The sequence below is a fragment of the Vanessa tameamea genome, chromosome 10, assembly GCF_037043105.1.
Source record: "Vanessa tameamea isolate UH-Manoa-2023 chromosome 10, ilVanTame1 primary haplotype, whole genome shotgun sequence".
In the NCBI taxonomy this organism is placed as follows: domain Eukaryota; kingdom Metazoa; phylum Arthropoda; class Insecta; order Lepidoptera; family Nymphalidae; genus Vanessa; species Vanessa tameamea.
This window is the reverse complement of record NC_087318.1, coordinates 2,454,519-2,474,220: the sequence shown is the minus strand read 5'-3', so window position 1 is coordinate 2,474,220 and position 19,702 is coordinate 2,454,519. Positions and strand designations below refer to the sequence as shown.

The window sequence follows — 19,702 nt, the reverse complement described above, 5'->3', positions numbered from 1 at the left end:
AAATCTAGAAAAAAAAGTCTTTCAAAGTTTATGGTCATAAATACTGATCTTTGAAGGAACACTTTTCTAGAAAAGTTGTAGGCCTTGGGCATGTTGGCGATTTTTTTTCAATTGAATTGAAAAATACGGTCGTTAAGAACCAGTCGTTATTCAGAAAAACGCGACTATGCTCAAATTGTGTTAAAAGACACAGAAAACTGCCATAGAAGCGAATTGACCGATCGCACATAGTATGCTCAGGTGGTTTTCTAAAGCGGAAGGCGTTAAGCAAAGTAGCGTCAGCCCGGGGTAACAAACCACGGGCACCAGTGAGAGCACGTCGGAATAGATATTTCTACCATAATTCAGATCAATCATAGTTATTGAGTAAACGGCAGTAAACCCAGAGGGTCAAGGTCATCAATTATTATCATTACTTAAACATGCCACTAAATACTTAATATTTATTACATCTTCAAAATTACGTTTTCCTTAAACTTAGTGAAACATTTCAAATTAATCTAACGTGTTTATTATTTAATACTATAAGCTCGTACAGTAAAATTAAGCTTATTTTAATATGAAAAACACGTTTTACGAATTTTACTCTAATATACGAAATTATAAAAAGAATTGATGAAAAGATCGTAAAATTTTGCTTTCCAGGATATTACGTCAGTTTATGATTAATAAAAAAAAGTAATTTAATATTATACAAACAGTGTTTACAGTCCATTATTTATGCAATAAAAGATAATTCGTATTATTTTCATATATTTAACAGCGTTAAGGTGATTTAATACTACAATAACTTTTAGACACCCGAATAATCTAGCTATTTGTAGAGCAAATATTATTGTAATATATACTAAAAAATGAGAGCACTAACAATTATTCACAGACAATGTAAAGGAGGTATTATAATTTAATATCATAACAGTAACTTAATATTATACACTATTCATATAATAAACAGCATATATGTACGTCTTATATATCATATAATAATAATACATAGTCCCGCAATTTATTCTCAATGACGTTTACCACAAAATGTTATCGTAGACGTTTTGCGAGAATACTTCAGTATAGATGTCGAAGTTAATTAAATTTCATTAAGCTAATTGATTTGAATAACTTCTACTGTGAAAATTATGATATTCTCCGACATTATGTAAGCAAAAGAAGAGAGCGACGAAAAATTATATTTATCTAATTATTAGAGATGATGCTATAATTCATAACTATTATAATTTCATATAACTTCAATACAACAATATCCATATCTATCTATCTATGTATATATATATATACAAACCCCTATTTTCCCTGGACACGACATAACTTCGTTTACATATTATTTTAAACTGGAAATATTTAGAAAATTTAAGAACGTTTAAGAAAAAGTATTTCTATCATAATTGTTTCTGATTTTATTTTTTTTTCAATTATTATTTCCAATTTGAAATGTATATTCATAGCTCAGACGAGGACAAAGTCTATCGGATCAGCTAGTATGGAATATATGAACAAAAAGCCTAAAATTCGTATTTGTGGATTTCCATACAGACAGGCCTTTGAGAAGCAAATAACCCGGGTGACACTTGTTAGCGGTGTTACGCCGAAGATATTCAAGTCTGGTCCAGAACTGAGGCGCCTTAGATGTTATTTTAAAACTTTTTTAAGAGATCGCACCCACGCACTTGCGCAGGCGCTTACGCAGGCGCAGAATATATTTTAATAAATAAGCTTAGACAAAAGAGTTCACTACATTTTCTTCTTGAGTTCTTCTCTAGTTGGGAAATGTCGTTCTTTTTAATATTTGGTAACTGATGTTACGGAATCCGAAACATATTGATGCATGCATATTGTTATCAAATTTTCAACATTGGTTACGGTCAAATTATGACCTCTGGAGAAACATTCGTAAATTTAATTGTACCTATATACTTGAATTTCACTTGTGAAAAAGAGTAAATACTCAGTTTCTGATCGGTTCTTCTAAGTATAACCTACATTCCGAACTTGGCTTTGAACTTTATACTTATTAAAATCAATAAAAAATACCTTCAATTCAAAGAAATATTAATTAAGCTACATTCAAAAGGAATAAAAATAGAACTATTTTATTTTCTAATGCCTTTTCATGAAAGTAGACCTAATTAATTACACTTCAATCGTCAATCTAACCCACGTGCCTCACAAAATTGCAGACAGATGATATTGACATGAATGCCAATTGACAAGAGAATCAATATAAATGCTTAAAATATTATCTTTAGTAACAAATGTGAAGACGTTTTTTTGTAATGTACAATTGAAAAATAAATCTACGAAAGCAATGTACGTAGAACTTATGCCAGAAATGCAGCGTGTTTCGAAGAAGCTTTAAGTTTATATAAATTATTAAATATTATATATTATTAAGTGCGTGAACGTCATTGATAACATTAGGTATATGATTTAAAATATTTTAAAAATATAACATAATAACACGTCGGTGAACAATTTTCTTTAATTAAATTAACAAATATAATTTGTACATTAATGGATTAACCAGTAAATACAGTTTAAGGGTTTTTTTGAAAATACTGTTTTCAAAAAAAATGTATCACTTAGACGTCAACTCTTTGTTTTAAGTATATAATTTACCAAATCAAGTAATAAAGGAGCATCGAAGGGACATATTGAATATTTTTTTTTACAATGTTCCGGATTATTGCGTATTGATCTTCCCTTGGAGTATGCGGATTCGAATTCTTTCTGAGCTATTTTGTCCTCTTCCTTTACTTCTAAGCTGCAACAGAAAAAAGGGATTAAAGCCAGCTTTGAACATTTTTTGGTAGTGGTTATATAAGTACATAGTTCACTAGTTGTAGTCCGCGCCTTCGCTCGCGTTTTAAGGTTCGGACGTCATGTGTTAGGCATAAAAATAATGCTTATGTCCTTTCTTGGAGTTCAAGCTTGCTTTTTACCAAATTTCTTCAAATTCCATTTAATGGCTTGGCCTTGAAAGAGCAACAGACAGATAGACAAAGTTACTTTCACATTTTTAATATTAGTATAGATATAGGTAGGTATTAAATATTAACCCTTGTTTTGTTTTTATTTAAGTGTATGTTTTCTCCAAAATTAATCATAAAATTGTTGTTAATTGTTTCTGAAGATTCTTATGTTATTTGCTTAATATTTAGTACATTAGCAGCCTGCTCTCCCTTTGAGGAGAAGGTTTGGAGCATATTCCAACACGCTGCTCCAATATGGGTTGGTGGAATACACATGTGGCAGAATTTCGTTGAAATTAAACACATGCAGGTTTTCTCACGATGCTTTCCTTCACCGCCGAGCACGAGATGAATTATAAACACAAATTAAGCACATGAAAATTCAGTGGTGCTTGCCTGGGTTTGAACCCGAAATCATCGGTTAAGATGCACGCGTTCTAACCACTGGGCCATCTCGGCTCAATATTTAGTAGATAGTTTTATTCTGTTATTGAATTATAGTAGTTTTTTTTATCACAATCAGGATCAAAAACTATTCATTTTCCACAAAAGGTATTATGACGTCAGCTCAATTGCTGAGAACCGATCCGCCATCAACCTGTCGATGAATTTGGAAATAACCACGAGTATTGTATGAAAATTCTTAATATAACAGTATTGAATATCACAAAGTTGTCCAATTTAATTTTCACTTTTGAAATGACAGTTCTTTTTTTAACACGATATCAAATAATTTTGTGATATTTTTTTAAAATAAATGTTATATGAAACTTGCATATTAATATCACAATCTTATAGTATTTATAGTCGTAATAATCTACATAACTGTCCTGCTTCAAGTGTATGATGACCCCTATTAATGATGCTACTGGTTTCTAGAACTCCTTAGCGAATATCACAGCTACAGTTATAAACCTGACTGTCTCGTTTCCAAGTAAGATTGTTATGCAAACGTGAAAGTGCTTAATGCAAACAAGCAAGACGCATATCGTGCATAAGGGTCGAACGCATTTAGTAAACCTGTTTGAAGGCGATATATAAAAAACTCTTAAAGATAAAACTTATGGCTCAGTTACCTCACAACTTGCGACACTACCAACAAACGCATACTTATAATATTATTATTTCATGTACGTTGTATACGTTGTATGTACGTACATTACAGTTCGTAATTTGTAGGTCAATAGTCCGTTGAGCAAAGTCTTCTGCCTTGTTGAGAAGCAGTTGCCAAGTTAAATCTACAGAGTTCAATGTGCGTTTATAGATATACACAAGGCATAATTTCATCCGATTTTTTTTCCTCTCTATATATAGATATTTATATTAGGCGCTAAGTAGAAAATATATTATTAACACAACATTTGCGGTAGTATTTATCGCTATTGAAAATAATAAAAATTAAATCGGATACCAAAAATTTTTAGACAATTTATGTATTTTATTTAGTATTCTATTCTTTATTGGTGTTTTTATAACCATGGATCAAATTAAAAGTCATGGTAAAACCTAATAAGGTCAAATAAACTTCCCAATATAAACAGTTAAACGAATCAATAATGGACTAGGTAGCTACATATCTAATTGACAGAGTTGCACCCGCGAAATCGGCGACACATCGCAGAAACTTCAGACGTGCTACACGGTGCTCGTTCAAGTGATTTAACGACACACTTTTTGACAGTTATCGTTATCGACTTCCGAGTAAACACATTTACAATAGCAGACGTTGACATATACATATATTTATTTTTTACTAGCGACCCGCCCCGGCTTCGCACGGATGCAATGCTGATACTAAATATACTACAGAATGTCTTACAACGTTCACAGCTTTTCAGTACAATTCAAACCGCTATATCCCTGCGTTTTAAATCTGTAATATCTTCGTAAAAAATATTCATTTCAATTACATGCCGTAAAGGGCAATATTGATTTATATTAAATGCACAATGTATTCAAGGTACTTAATTGGAAAAGGATTAATGCTGTATTGCTTAAAATCGCTTCGAAAATAAGCCATTATTTCTCGTAAAAAGTAAAGGATAAAAAATGATTATTGTGAGTTATCCCTGAGAGATAGACATATACCCTCGCTGACTTTTTTGAATACTTTTTTGAGGTGTACTATACTGTAGTACATTATTTTGATGTATCTCGTAGGGTTCAGCCAGCGTTTGCAATGTAAGCGCAAAAAATGTGTTTATTTCCGACATCACTTCAGAAACCTCTAAAATTATCAGTGAATCAATCTATCCATAAAAAAAAACTGCATCCAAATCCGTTGTGTGAATTTATAGATTTAAGCATATATACATACAGCCGTAAGCGACTTTGTTTTATACTACGTAATGAAGTATTTCGGATTTTACCTATGCGTAACAGGTCTTCAAAAAAAGGTATAGTATTAAAAATAAATCTGTATCTAGTTTTAATGCAGTCGATTTCCGAAGAAAATGTTGCGCATTTATCTTTCTAGAAATATAATATAACAAGAAATTAGAATATTTATTTAAACGTACGTAAGTCACGCCACTCAGCAATATAAAGAATTTGTGCAGTAGAATGTTTGGTCAACTGGTGAATCTACATTATTACGGTAATCATTGTAAATCAATAACTTTTGACTTGCTCGGGGTTTGATATCAGGACTTAAATCCCGATCACGAGACCGTTGAAACTAAGTTGATGTAGTATATATATACATATAGGTACCAATTACCTTTGGCAACTTTTCCTGACACTCTCATTTAGCGAAAATGTTTGCTCCAAATATTCGTGATAACTATTTTCTGTCTCTACTAATTAAATAACTCGATTAGTTTTAACGTGAATCAATAAATCCAAACAAAGAGTCTTTATTAATATAATTATTAGTATACTCACAAAATCGTTTGTCCCGCCTGTCAACGCACAGCCAAATGGTAACTTTTCACGAAGTCGGGGAGGGCAGTGTTAATAATCAAGATATTTTTGTATTATAATACTTACGCCAACATGTATATTAAACCTCGTCGCAAGTCACTGTCTGCTGAACGAGCTCCAAGATCACAATAGAGGTACCGGGCACATTGTAGTGGATCGTATTTTAATATTCTCTTCCATCTTACTGTTGGAGTCTAGAAGTAAAAGCGTAAATTGTTTAACATCTTTTGTTACCAAATATTATTAATATAAACATTTTCGTATAAATTTCTTAAGCTCATTAAAGAAGTGGTGTTTAGTGTAGATATGATAAAAAATATCTTGAGGCTTATATTTTATGATCTACATTCGTTATATATTTCCTTGATGGCTATTAAACATAATGTAATTAATAATAATGTATTGAATTTTAAAAGTAAATTTCATATCTTTTAGTATAAATGCATTTTAAGGCCTTCATTAATTTTTATTACTGAGCATCGTGTATTTTATCTATATAAATGTATTTAAATTATCTATTGTGTGATTGAGATTAGTATTCTTGACCGTATTAAATGTTGGGATAACATAGTAAGTTATATAGAATCAACAAATAATAAAGAACTTCCAATTAATATAATTATAGAAAAGATGCTTGAAATTAATGATGACTTCAACTGCAGGATGAGGAAAAGATGCGTGTGTGTGATTCGTAAGCGTTTGGTGTATGTTGCTATAAGCCTACCAATTTGTCCATAGGTCTTTGTTTTTAACCAGTAAAAACATTTTTTTTTTAATCTTTAATATTGTTCGTATGTAATGTATTTTATAGTGGTATTTACAAATAAGATACTTAACATTTACCTATACAACGACAACATTTTTTATGATAGATTTTTTAGATTTATATTTTGCTGACAAGTTGAAATAAAATTATAAATATTCAAGTTTTGACTGTTTTAATACTGTTAGACTTCGTAGACTATATATAAGTATTTATTTTGTTCTAACAATTGTTGTTTTCGAACTACTAATGTTTTTATTGCTAAGGTCGGATAAGGTTAGGGTAATTTTACCATTTTAGTTGCCGCTTGACATCTGGCACCGAAACGGTAGATTTTCGATAAAACTATCGGAAACATTGTGCGTATTTTTTTATATCCCGTTGGACATTGAATTAGATGAGATAAATTTTTAATTAGTATATTTTTTATATGAGGTAAATATCAAGCCTATAGCCTTGTTATATAATAGGCAAAAGCAATCTTTGTTTTTAAAGAGAACGGATGGAAAACGAATAAATACATCCAGCAGAATCATCGGACAAAAGCAAATTTCTGAAGATTTTTCTATAACTGCGAAGTATGAAAGAAAGTCAATCAACTGAGTATTACTTATCCAGACCTTCACTCAAAACATATAATGTGATCTGAGGTATAAGTAAATTAACTATAGTATTTATAACATTTAAAAGACAAGTTTTCAACATTTCACAAGAACATTGAACCCTAAATAACCCAAACTCGGGTATACAATAGGGAGGAGCACCTCGATACAGGCGAATTAGGTTTTAGTTATTAACTTACAGCGGATGTTACTTGATGAATTTACAACTCATTTTTATGGGTAAAACAGCGATCTCTTTAAATGTATTTTTTTTTGTATTTTTTATTTATTTTTTTCAATAGATTCTATTAAAAAGAGACTAAACTTTTGTACAGTATCATTTCTTTAAGTAACTGGTAAATACTTAAGTCACAATCCCTTTAGAAAGTCTGAAGTTCTGAAAACGGCATAAGCCCTCTTAACTTACTGTTAGAAATATATAATATTAGTAAAAGTTTTGTCTATGACTAAATCTCATTGTCTTTGATTAAAAGGTCTATGATATATTGGAGGACTATGTTGTAATAATCAACATATATTATAAATATAGTATTAATAAACAATTTAGCAAAAAATAATTATTTAATAAACTTTTAACTGAACTGACTTTGAACTCTGAATAGTGACAAGTATACACTCACGTAATTGTTTGTGGAATTAATGTCTCGTTTAAAAAGTAGGCGCAGCAGTTTCGGTGCAGTGATGGCTTGGTAATCTTGAGCGAGGATGTGTAAACCATATAGTACTCCTACTAGAAGACTTAAGAGGACGAGCAATCTGTAACAAACAAAAACTGTAACCATTCTTGTTATAATTATGTCTCATTAACTTTACTTCGTGGTAGGGCTTTTTTTGTAGAAATAAACTTGTGCCCATCTGGTATCATCTACTCATCAGATTTTCTACCGTCAAACAGTATTGTTGTGTTTCGCTTTGAAAGGTGAGTGAACCAGCTTAACTACAGGCACAAGGAACATAACATCTTAGCCCCAAGGTTGGTGGCGCATTAGTGTATTCTAAGGAATGGTTATTATTTCAAAAGACGCCAATATCTATGGGCGGTCGTGACCTACCTATAAAATACAAAAAATGGATAGCATAATTTTATGAATTTGCTACCCATCCCGATTTCGTATGGGTAACATAAGAATCGAATTTATTTCTTTAATAACAATAATCCTAGAACCCTATTCTGGCGCCACCTAACGTGTCCAACCTATACCATCCAGGAACGCACTCAAATACAAAACAAAAGAAATCGTCAAAAAATAAAAATGACAAAAGGAATATTTTCATACAACACTGGGTTCCGGATTTTAAATGATGTACGTACTGCAATAACAGTTTTTATAGTATCATATTTTCACTTGCTTACTCAGCAAGACATAGTATCAATATAGAATAAATTCTTACTAAAATATTATTAGTATATGAAATATGCACATATATCAACGGCAGTATGCAAACTTGTGCGTCTATGCTGATGTCATTGTTCAAACAAGGGGTTAATTCTACTAACAAAATTCTCACTTTATAAAAATCCAATTGAAAGTAATCGTTGCCGCTTAACTGCCTCCCTATTTATTAACATAACGATTCAGACATAACGGTTGTTCGTCGTTGGGTTGCAATGGAATCGAAAACGTATACTAACGCGTAAAGTAGAATTGCCCCTTAGTTACGATTCAGCTGAGGTTTATTTTTGTGAGGAATAGTCAAAGTTGGATTGGAATAGAGTACTGGAATAGAGGAGGAACGTATCGTAACCAGTATGAACTAGATAAATAAGTATCGAGCCTTAGCGTCTGGTTAAAAAAGGATTCATTTCTAAAAAACTACGACAGAGATCAGAAACAATCCGTGCGCTTTGAACGCATGACAAACATAAAATATGTATTATGTTATGTTTAAATATTTAAATAATATTCTTTAAAATTAATTCTCTCCAGTAATACTATTGTTATTTTTGACTAAACTTTATAAATTTGAATATGATACCAAATTACGTAACTGAAGTAGAAAGTATAAAAAAAAACTATTATTTTTCACACTAATTATAAGTCTTTAATAAAAATGAAATAAGATACGCATAATTATATTACTGTTCATTAATAAGAAAGAAAACAAACATAAATTTAACAAAATTTCGAATATTCAATTAATTGTAGGCGACGAAAGATATTTTGATTTTATTTAAGTATAAATAATTAATTAATTGATTCATAAAATATATTTGAACAAGGACGTCAAATTATGGACATTGTACTAAAAAAAAATATTTTTTTGGATACGGCAATTTTACTTTATTTTTAAATGAAAATCAACTTTGTATTATTTTTTAAGTACCTACCTATAACTGATCAAATATACCGAAACCATGAATTTTACTAGAATTCAAAATAAATCCAGATCGACTACATTTTACTTGAAATAGTTATATTCCAAAATTTTAGATGATTACATTTTAAACTAACTTCGTCACTCAACGCTATGAAAAAACTAATTACGTTACCATGGTTACTTATTTCAAAAAATGCTTTATGTCTCAGAAGCTCAACGATAAAACGGTGAGCTTCGTTCTACTTTAGTTTCTGCTACCAAATGTTTTATAATCATGATTCTTAAATTGAGAATACGTTACGCGGTTGATTTAAATGAAAAATCTAGCTACAACTTTTTTTTTAAAAAAAGTACTACTGAGATTCTTGCTGATTCTACATTCCGTACCGATGATAACGTTACATTTAACTCAATGCTAAAATTGACGATTCGTTTGCCAATTATTTCTTTTATGAGTAAGGAACAACCGATTTTGATTAAGCTCGATTATAAATCGAATAAGGTCTAGAACGCTCACTAAGTAGTCACTTAAAATTCCTCCTCATGCGAACTTTAGTAACTTGCCGTTACTGAGATCACATTTGCATTTAAATATTAAAACTATTCTCAAATTGGTATCATATTTTTGGAATATTAAAGCATATTAAAGCAAAAATAATTTAAACATTTTATTATGTATATAAAAGATTCTGATAAAATCAATTTGGTTTAAAAAAATAAGCGGTTTATTTTAGTATCATTACATAGTATAAAACAAAGTCGCTTAACGCTGTCTGTCTCTATGTATGCTTAGATGGTTAAAATTACACAACGGATTTTGATGCGGTTTTTTTTAACCGATAGATTGATTCAGGCGAAAGGTTTATATGTTTGATACATACAATGTAGTAGAAAAACACTGATAATTTTAGAGCTTTCTGTCTGAAGATAAACATATTTTTTGCGCTTACATTGCAAACGCTGGCTGAACCCTACGAGATAGATCAAAATAATGTACTACAGTATTGTACTTACACCTTAAAAAGGTCTTCAAAAATGCGATGGTAGGTGTCTATCTCTTGGGGATAACCCACAATAACCATTTTTTATCCTTATTTTTTACGAGAAACAACGGCTTATTTTCGAAGCGATACAGCATTAATGCGTATCCAATTAAGTACCTTAAATACAATAGAGAAGAGCCGAGAATTTCAAATTTCCTTGCCGGAAAAAACACAAGAATACTTTATGTCTATCTTTTTATGTTTGTTCTTCAGTCTAAAAGTTGTATATACACCTTTTTATCCGCGTGAATAGTGCTAGTTTAATACAAAATTTAAAACTTGTTATAGGTTAGGTCCTACAGAAGCTTCAAACATTAGTCAACGACTATCGATGATCCAACAGCTTACAAACGCTTAAAAACGAAGTGATTAAAAACAAAATTGTCTAAATATATATCTCGCCAAGGCTTTCTTTTGTAAACTTAATTATCATAAATTACATCAAGACTACAAGGAACGTCCTTACACATTCAGGTCTATTAGACTTTAAATAACAAAAATGTTTATACGTAATACCGTTATCGAAGGCAACACGGGCAAAGGGCAACAAGTGTATTGTTGCCCTTTGCCTATAAATGTGTCTACCGTAAATTATTTAAAAAAAAAAAATTGTCACAGATATACACTTTTAAAGACGTTTACGTTGCAGTTGAACGACATGAATAATATTTGAATATCATTTTTCATTTCATTCATTTTCATTTTCATTCATTTTTCAAATTTGAAAAAAATAGTAAGAGATGAAAGAAATAATAATAACTTACTTTATTCCCATTTCGATAAACTTTGAACTGTATAATCACAACGCGAATTGAATTCCAAAGTGAGGTTTTTCTGTGTTTCCTTCTAACTACATGTTCAGTATAATCCTTTAGAAATGGGATGGTCACGTTGAATTTGATAGTGGGGGCGTGAATGAGATGTTTTAATATAGTCGTATAAGAACGCTTATGGGGAGAGGAAAGTGGTCGCGGTAAACCAAACTAACAAGTTATCATTTAAATGTATTTGATATTGTTACGTTTATTTCTGGTTTGTTACAAATGTTTAAACGCAATGGTAATCATTATGATAATTAAAAACAATGTGGTCAAAGTACGCCCCGCAAAAGCGAAATACGTAAAACGCTATTGAAATAATTTATAATTAACGAAAGCCAATAAATAAATACAGGGTATAATACATTAAAACTAAGAGTTTTGTTAATAAAATTAATGTATATTTTCTTATATTATATTATAACAACAAAGTATATTTCATACGAGCCAGGCACTCTTAATGTACTACACGTCATTTGCCGTCACGGCAAACAAGTAGACGTTAAATAAATACTTACTGTATTTATTTACAAGTAACAAAAATAACGGCCGATACGACTTGGGAACCTTCGAGAAAAAGCGTACCATTTCTTAACCATTAAATTGCCAGGAAAAATAATAAATATTTATTAAAAAAAAAAATTTATTGAAAATACAGTTTAGACTTTATTAATTATGTTACAGAAAAATGTAAAAAAAAAAATTAGCCTTCAGGTTTTTCAAGAAATGCATTTATGCCAAAGTATACATAGCCAAATGCACAGAAAAATAATGAATTAGTATTCTGTATGCCGGGACATACTTCACTAAATATAGCAATGTAATGCAACTCATAAAAAAAAAAACTAAGAAATGTGTTTGCCGTGTTCAAAACGCATATAACGGCCAAAAAATGATAGTTGTCGGGATCTTACATGAAACATCTTATAAACATATCAGGATATAAGATTTCAAATTAACATAGTTATTTTTATTACTACGAGTATTTAAAACGGGATATTTTTTTGTTTGTGTTTACCATGTCTTTTTTTTTTGTTGGAGCTTTACCAAATAAAAATAAAAAACATAGTAAATATCCCGTTTCAAATACTTGTAGTAATATCAGGATATTAATAATTAGCATTCAGATTACTTGTGAAGAATTATATGTAATTTTTCACCCATAATAATTATGTTGTAAATTAGGTACGATATGTTATCAATACTAAAAGGATCCGTCGCTTACTCGACATCGCATTAGCCCGGTTAACTGCAGTCAAGGACGGTCCACCACGCCACGATACCGCGCCCTTAGTAAATGCTTAAATTTTTCAAATATAATTAAAAACAAAACGAACATAAAATATACGTATTAATTATTCTCGTTCTTAATTATTTACTTTAAATTTAATTGAGCGAGAAAGAAATAATTTAAGGATATTTTAAAATCATTTTTTGTACCTACTTATATTTTTGTAATTAGAAATTCCAATGACATTTCAATTATTAATTGACTTTAGAAATCAAGAAAAATTATAAATTACAACTTAAATCCACTTTGTTGCATTAAAATGAATTAATCAATATCAAATGTTGAAATAATAGAATAGTAACAGCCTGTAAGTTTTCCACTACTGGGCTAAGACAATCTCATCCTTTAAGGACAGCTGATCCAATGCAGGTTGGTTTTTTTCGAAGTTCATTGAAATTAGATACATGCAGGTTTCCTCACGATGTTTTCGTTCACCGCTGAGTACGAGATGAATTATAAAAACAAATTAAGCGCATAAAAAATCAGTGGTGCTTGTCCGGGTTTGAACCCACAATCATCGGTTAAGATGCACGCGTTCAACCACTGGGCCATCTCGACTCATTGAAAGAATCATGACAAGAAATCCTTTATAATATATCTTAGAATTATATTTCATACATCAAGTTATTTACCGACTATGTGTCATTATTTGTTTAAAGAATATTTTCCGTGTAAGCCTGAATCAAATGAGCAGGACGTTTGATCTTTAGTTCTTTGTTTGCTACTTAAATATATTTTTTAAAGAGGAGGATGTTCTTTTCAAAACAACCCTACCTCACCTACCTACCTTAATGTCATGACATTTTTAATGATCATAGCTTCTCAATTACATTAATAATATTATTGTTATCCATAATTCTTAGAGTAATTTTAGTTCATAAATTTTTTTGTCAACCATTTCATTAACTCTATAATCAAATCGAATCAAAATATTATTCATTCAAGAAGACTCATAAAAACATTCGAATCGTCTTACGATATTGAACTGGCTATAAAATACCATCGGTTCGTAAAGTAGATACCGGACAAAATTTCAGTGGTTACTTTCATACAAGATTTTAATTACAGAGTTTATATATATCATGCCTTTTTTGGAAAGACTTCACTGGAAAAACACAACGAGTTTCCTCCACATTAATTGGGGGGGGGGGTGACTAACCGGTGCCCAGGATGCCTTATACACCGGAATACTCACAAAAAAACCAATGGTACCCTCTCCGTCTTTTCGGCGGGCGCCACAGGATCGCTTTCGCATGTTACTGTGATGATAAACAATGCATGGATAAGCACAGATTATAAAACAAAAAGCAGATGGATGGTGGGGATCATTATATTGACGATACAATACGAATACAAGCCCCCGGCAGTGAGTATTTTTGTTATTACATCAATTATAAATAATTAAAACGAGAGTCCTTTTGATGTTTCAACAAAGGGACGCGTCATTACGCACATAAAAACATAATATAAATATGTTACACACAAATGTTAATACATCACATTGAATTTGATAGACTGGAATCGTTATAATGAAGTTGAAAGCATAAATTATGTACAAATTAAGAATATTATGTACAATTATGTTTCGATGAATGCACTGGTTCCTAATGAAAACAGGCTATTTTAAACATAGTAGCTGGACTGACGTATTAATTATTACTAAAACTTGAATTTGCTCTGAATCCCTGCCATTGAAAATATTATTTTTTTTATTTATCCGATGGCATTTAACCTAAAATGCTACTAATGATACCTGCCACTTGTAGTTGATCGCATGACCAATATCATAATTAATGTTTCCTAAGTTGCAGTAGTATTCGGAAAAGTATCTCTTTAAAAAATCTGCCACTGGTTCGGAAAAAAATACGAGAACTAGGAAGTTCCAACGAAAGAGACAAAGCGATTTTTACTTAGTTTTTTTTATAATTGGAACACGAATGCAAATCAATGCGTTCATTGTGTGTGTCATTTGTGAAGCGCACTAAGCGCGCAAAGTCAGTGGCAGCACCAACAGCATCCTCGGCATGATCGCCAGCAGACTTGAATGCTAACGGAATGGCACAGCAGTGATTGTAACCAGTTTCATTTATTTTTATTCATTGTACTGAACACTAGGATAAGAATATGTTCACTAACAAAATCGGCATATACTCTGAAATATATAATTGATTAATTATTATTATAATTTTTTTCATTCGTGCACCAAATTTTTATTTGTATATGGAAAGTATTTTTGACATTGGTTCTATAGGAAATATTTACCATTCCTTACATCGACAAAGCGCTACCGACCTTGGGAACTAAGATGGTATACTTTGTGCCTGTAGCTGCAATTACTATTATCCATGTCATTTACAAAATGTATTCATGAAGACCACAATCGACTAATCATAATAAATAAATATATAAATATTGGACAACATCACATACATTACTCTGATACCAACGTAAGTAGCTAAAGCACTTGTATTATGGAAAATCAGAAGTAATGACGGTACCACAAACACCCAGACCCAAGACAACATAGAAAACTAATGAAATTTTTCTACATCGACTCGGCCGGGAATCGAGCCCGGGACCTCGGAGTGGCGTACCCATGAAAACCGGTGTACATACTACTCGACCACGGAGGTCGTCAAATAATGAGCGATATATTAAAATTTCTTAACATAAGAAAATTTGTGTTTAATCAATGTGCAAATAAAAATATTCGAAGCGTTGGTGTCGCTCACGCTTGACTACTAAAAATAAATTATCGAAGACTTAACGTAACGTTGCAACACGTATTATTAGTATATCATATTCTAGAATACAGAGTTCCTACTCTTATGACAAACTTAGTTAAGAGTTGAACGTAACGATAATACATCTCGAGAGACCAAAGCGTCTTAATATATGTTCAAGTTGCCTAATACAGCTGCGTTCCGATGTAGTTTCGAACAACTGCCACGCAGTGCTGAAATAACCCAGTACATAATCAGCCTGTAAATTTCCCACTGCTGGACTAAGGCCTCCTCTCCCGTTGAGAAGGTATGGAGCATATTCCACCACGCTGCTCCAATGCGGGTTGGTGGAATACACATATGGCAGAATTTCGTTGAAATTAGACACATGTAGGTTTCCTCACGATGTTTTCCTTCACCGCCGAGCACGAGATGAATTATAAACACAAATTAAGCACATGAAAATTCAGTGGTGCCTGCCTGGATTTGAACCCGAAATCATCGGTTAAGATGCACGCGTTCTAACAACTGGGCCATCTCGGCTTATAACCCACTGCCTTTTTGTAAAATAAAAACGATCAATACCGTGAAAGCATATCATCTCATCATTTATAAAGTCGATATATACTGTATTAGTGGTAGGGCTACGTGCCAGTCTGTCTGGGTAGTTACCACCTACTCATCAGATATATACCGGCAAACAACATCCAGTACTGTTGTATCCCGGTTTGAAGAAATGGTTAATATTACTTGCAGCGCCCTTGTCTATGGGTGGTGGTTAACACTTACCATAAGGTTCATTGGCTAGTCATTTTATTTATATCATAAAAAAATGTACTTGGCGTTTAAAATAAATATTTAAGGATTAATTTAGCTCAATTGCTCTATCATCAATCAGGGTCTATAGTACAATGGCTACGTGCCCACTTTACTGGGCGAACCACGTAAATTAATTAAATTAAATGGAAATTATAAGATTGATATCGTAAATTGAATAAAAATAAGAAAATGTTTATTCAGGACAAACATACATTGCAAACATAAATAAGAAAAAAATAAAAATACAAAAAATAAAAACCATAGGAAATATAAAACAGTAACTAATGACTATAAGAAAACAACAAAAAAATAACTAAATTGCATTGATTAACACTCTTATTTTGATACATAACTCAGATCTATATTACCAGACATTTGGATTACAAAACTTTGTACACATGCAAATTAATTACATTTTCAGGATTTCGTATTTGTATAATATAATTAATTATACGTCATCTGAACAATTAACGACTTTAATACAAGAGTTTTGTAAATCTTTTATTATATTTGTAATATAAGTTAAAGATAATTCTGAATAATTAAATAGATAGATTTATAGTACATAGATACTCAAAGGTACTGATATTTTTACTCAAATGATCCTACAAATGTCCTTACGAGGTAAAATTCGCTTTAATTTACACGGTTTAGATTTAGAACGAATAATCTTTTTCGAAATGTTATTAAAACTTTAGTTTCAGAATATTATATTTTATTATGAATCATGCTCCCGTAACTGAAACTGAAGAAACCGTGAATTTATAGTATAAATACATTTTAGTTCCAACAAAAAAAGGTTAAAAAAAATAACAGTTCTATGTTACATATTCTTGATAAATAGGTCTCGTTGTATGAACTACGACATTCAAAAAATTAAGTTGATATGTTGATCTATTGCTGCGCGGATTATTATATTAATAATTAAGTTTATTCATATCTTTCAAACATTCTAAAGTACGAAGATGACAACCTCTTTGTAATTTGTAAGAAAAAAATACGTGTAGCGGGAGACCTCGATGTAAGAATGACAAATTGCCACACTTTCACATTATATAACACAAAATATTACTGGTGTTACGCGTCTATGACATTACATTAATAGCTTGTCGCGGAAAGTCGTAAGTGGTTCGTATTAAGTATTCATGTAATTTAAAACAATCGCTGCTCACAATGAGGGTTGTTTTCACGATGTTTCCTTTTACCCGTTGCGCGAAATGAATTATTAAAGCGAATTAAGCACTGAATTTTATTGGACTCAAAAAAGTTACGACATTTTGGAGTTAATACATTCATGGTATATTATCTGTTTCGTTACATTAACATAGTATCAACTAATGCTATCGTATTATATCTTCAACGGATTATTTTAATTGATTTTATTTGGACTTATTTTTATAAATAGTTTCTGTAACCGTGAACAGTACGATCCAACAGTCAATCTCATTGCCAATGAAAATTGGTGTCGAAGTTTCATTCTTAAACAACATTTAACATTAACTTTTCTATGCAGAATATATTAACATTTAATTGAATTTTACTGACATACTATGGAATCAAAATTTTAAAGCTAAAATTTACAAGAGTCACTGAGTTTCTTGCCGGTTCTTCTCGATGAAATCTAAATTATTTTATTTTCAACTAAACAACCAACAGCAGATAAAATATCTCATAAAAAAAAAAAAAATACATTTCAAAATTATCTTGGCAAATGTTCTACTGTTTACAGGTAGTCTCACCATGCGCAATATATATTAAAATATAAATAATATAATCAATGATTAGATATAAGAATTATAATATATTTTTTTATCTATTATACCTACAATAAATATTAATTAATAAAACCAATAAATTATATATATAATAGAAATGAACACAAATACAATTATTTATTTTTCGAATGAACTGAGGGCGGCTGTCGTGACATGTTACGTCTAAATGTTTTACTTGATTACTAACGGTGATGTATAGCAATGTTAACCTCGATATGATGGATTTTTTTCCTAATTACGTTCTATATAACCTTGTATAAAAGAAATTACCCGTATTACGTGAATTAATGTGAGGGACGTTTAAGTAGAATCTTGATAAAAGTTCCGAACGGTCAATATTATTGTTAAATAAATTAAATAAAAATTTCATTGACATAATTTTTCGTCTATTCTCCAGACTTTGTATAGAAGACTATGCAAATAGATTGCATCTTTCATTATAAGACTTCAAGTTTATCCCAACTCTGTGTGATACGTGACGAAGAAACTTTTTTTTGAACCGGTGGTAGCTCTTATTCAACAATGTAAAATGCAAGCTCGTCTGGGTAGGTACCACCCACTCATCAGGTATTCTACCGCCAAACAGCAGTGCTCAATATTATTGTGTTCCGGTTTGAGTGAGTGAGTCAGTGCAACTACAGACACAACGGGCATAACATCTTAGTTTTCAAGGTAGGTGGTGCATTGGCGATGTAAGGAAGCTTTAAATTTCTTACAGTGTCATTGTCTATGGGCAATAAAGACCGCTTGCCACCAGGTGTCCCATTTTCCCGTCCAATTATAACTAAAAAAAGGGGCTTTTATCAGTCTACATGAATAAAAAATATTTTGATTTGGATTTTGATTTTATAGAGCGTATAAGAGTAGACTTTCATAACTCACTTTCAAATCTAATCTTATTGGACAGCATGCCGACGTGATTGGAATTAGATAAGGTGCAGAACCAACAGCCATTCGTGCTTTGCGAGGCCCGAGAATGTAACACTACTTATGTACCTCCTAACTTTGAGATGCTATTGCGATATTCCTCACAGATAAACGAAACAATTTTTAATGGCCCAGTATTTCAAGCTTAGCAAATAGAATTAAAAATAAAATAGAGGCATTATATTAAATATTAGTGGTGGACAAAATAGTTTTTCTTACAGATTCTATCGCTTATATAATAATAATAATGATAATCAAATACAATTTCGTAACATTAAGTTGTTAGCCACGCGAAGTATATATAGTTAATATTTTCCATTGAACAAAATGGTATATTTTGATTTAAAATATGATTTTTCTTTTATAAGTTACTATATTAAAGGCTGCATTTTATTTCGGTCTCGCTAACAGTACATGACACATGAATGAAAGGTATAAAAACCAAAAATAGAACAAGTGTTCAGGTATACGTTCCCTTTTAAAACACTGTTTTCTTAAATCTTGAATAATTTTTAAAACAGCTATAGTTCATTAAAATGTATTTATTTATTTATAAGGTAATCCCATAGCTTGTTTATAAAACTCATTACATTAAATATTATTTTACTAGTAAATCAAGACAAAATAGAAATACAAAAAAAAAATATGTTTCAATTTACATCTATTCAAAAGTAAAAATAAAAAATAGTTGTTAC

The 19,702-nt window shown here is 31.0% G+C and overlaps 1 non-coding gene across 1 annotated transcript; it reads right to left on the bottom strand.

Annotated features, from left to right (window-relative positions):
* Positions 1 to 2,588: 2,588 nt before the first annotated feature.
* On the bottom strand, positions 2,589 to 8,042 carry LOC113404257 (uncharacterized). The gene is made up of 3 exons (XR_010309268.1): positions 7,913 to 8,042; positions 5,973 to 6,100; positions 2,589 to 2,776 (listed from the first exon to the last, which is right to left on the bottom strand). It is a non-coding gene; the product is annotated as an uncharacterized LOC113404257 (transcript).
* Positions 8,043 to 19,702: the final 11,660 nt, after the last annotated feature.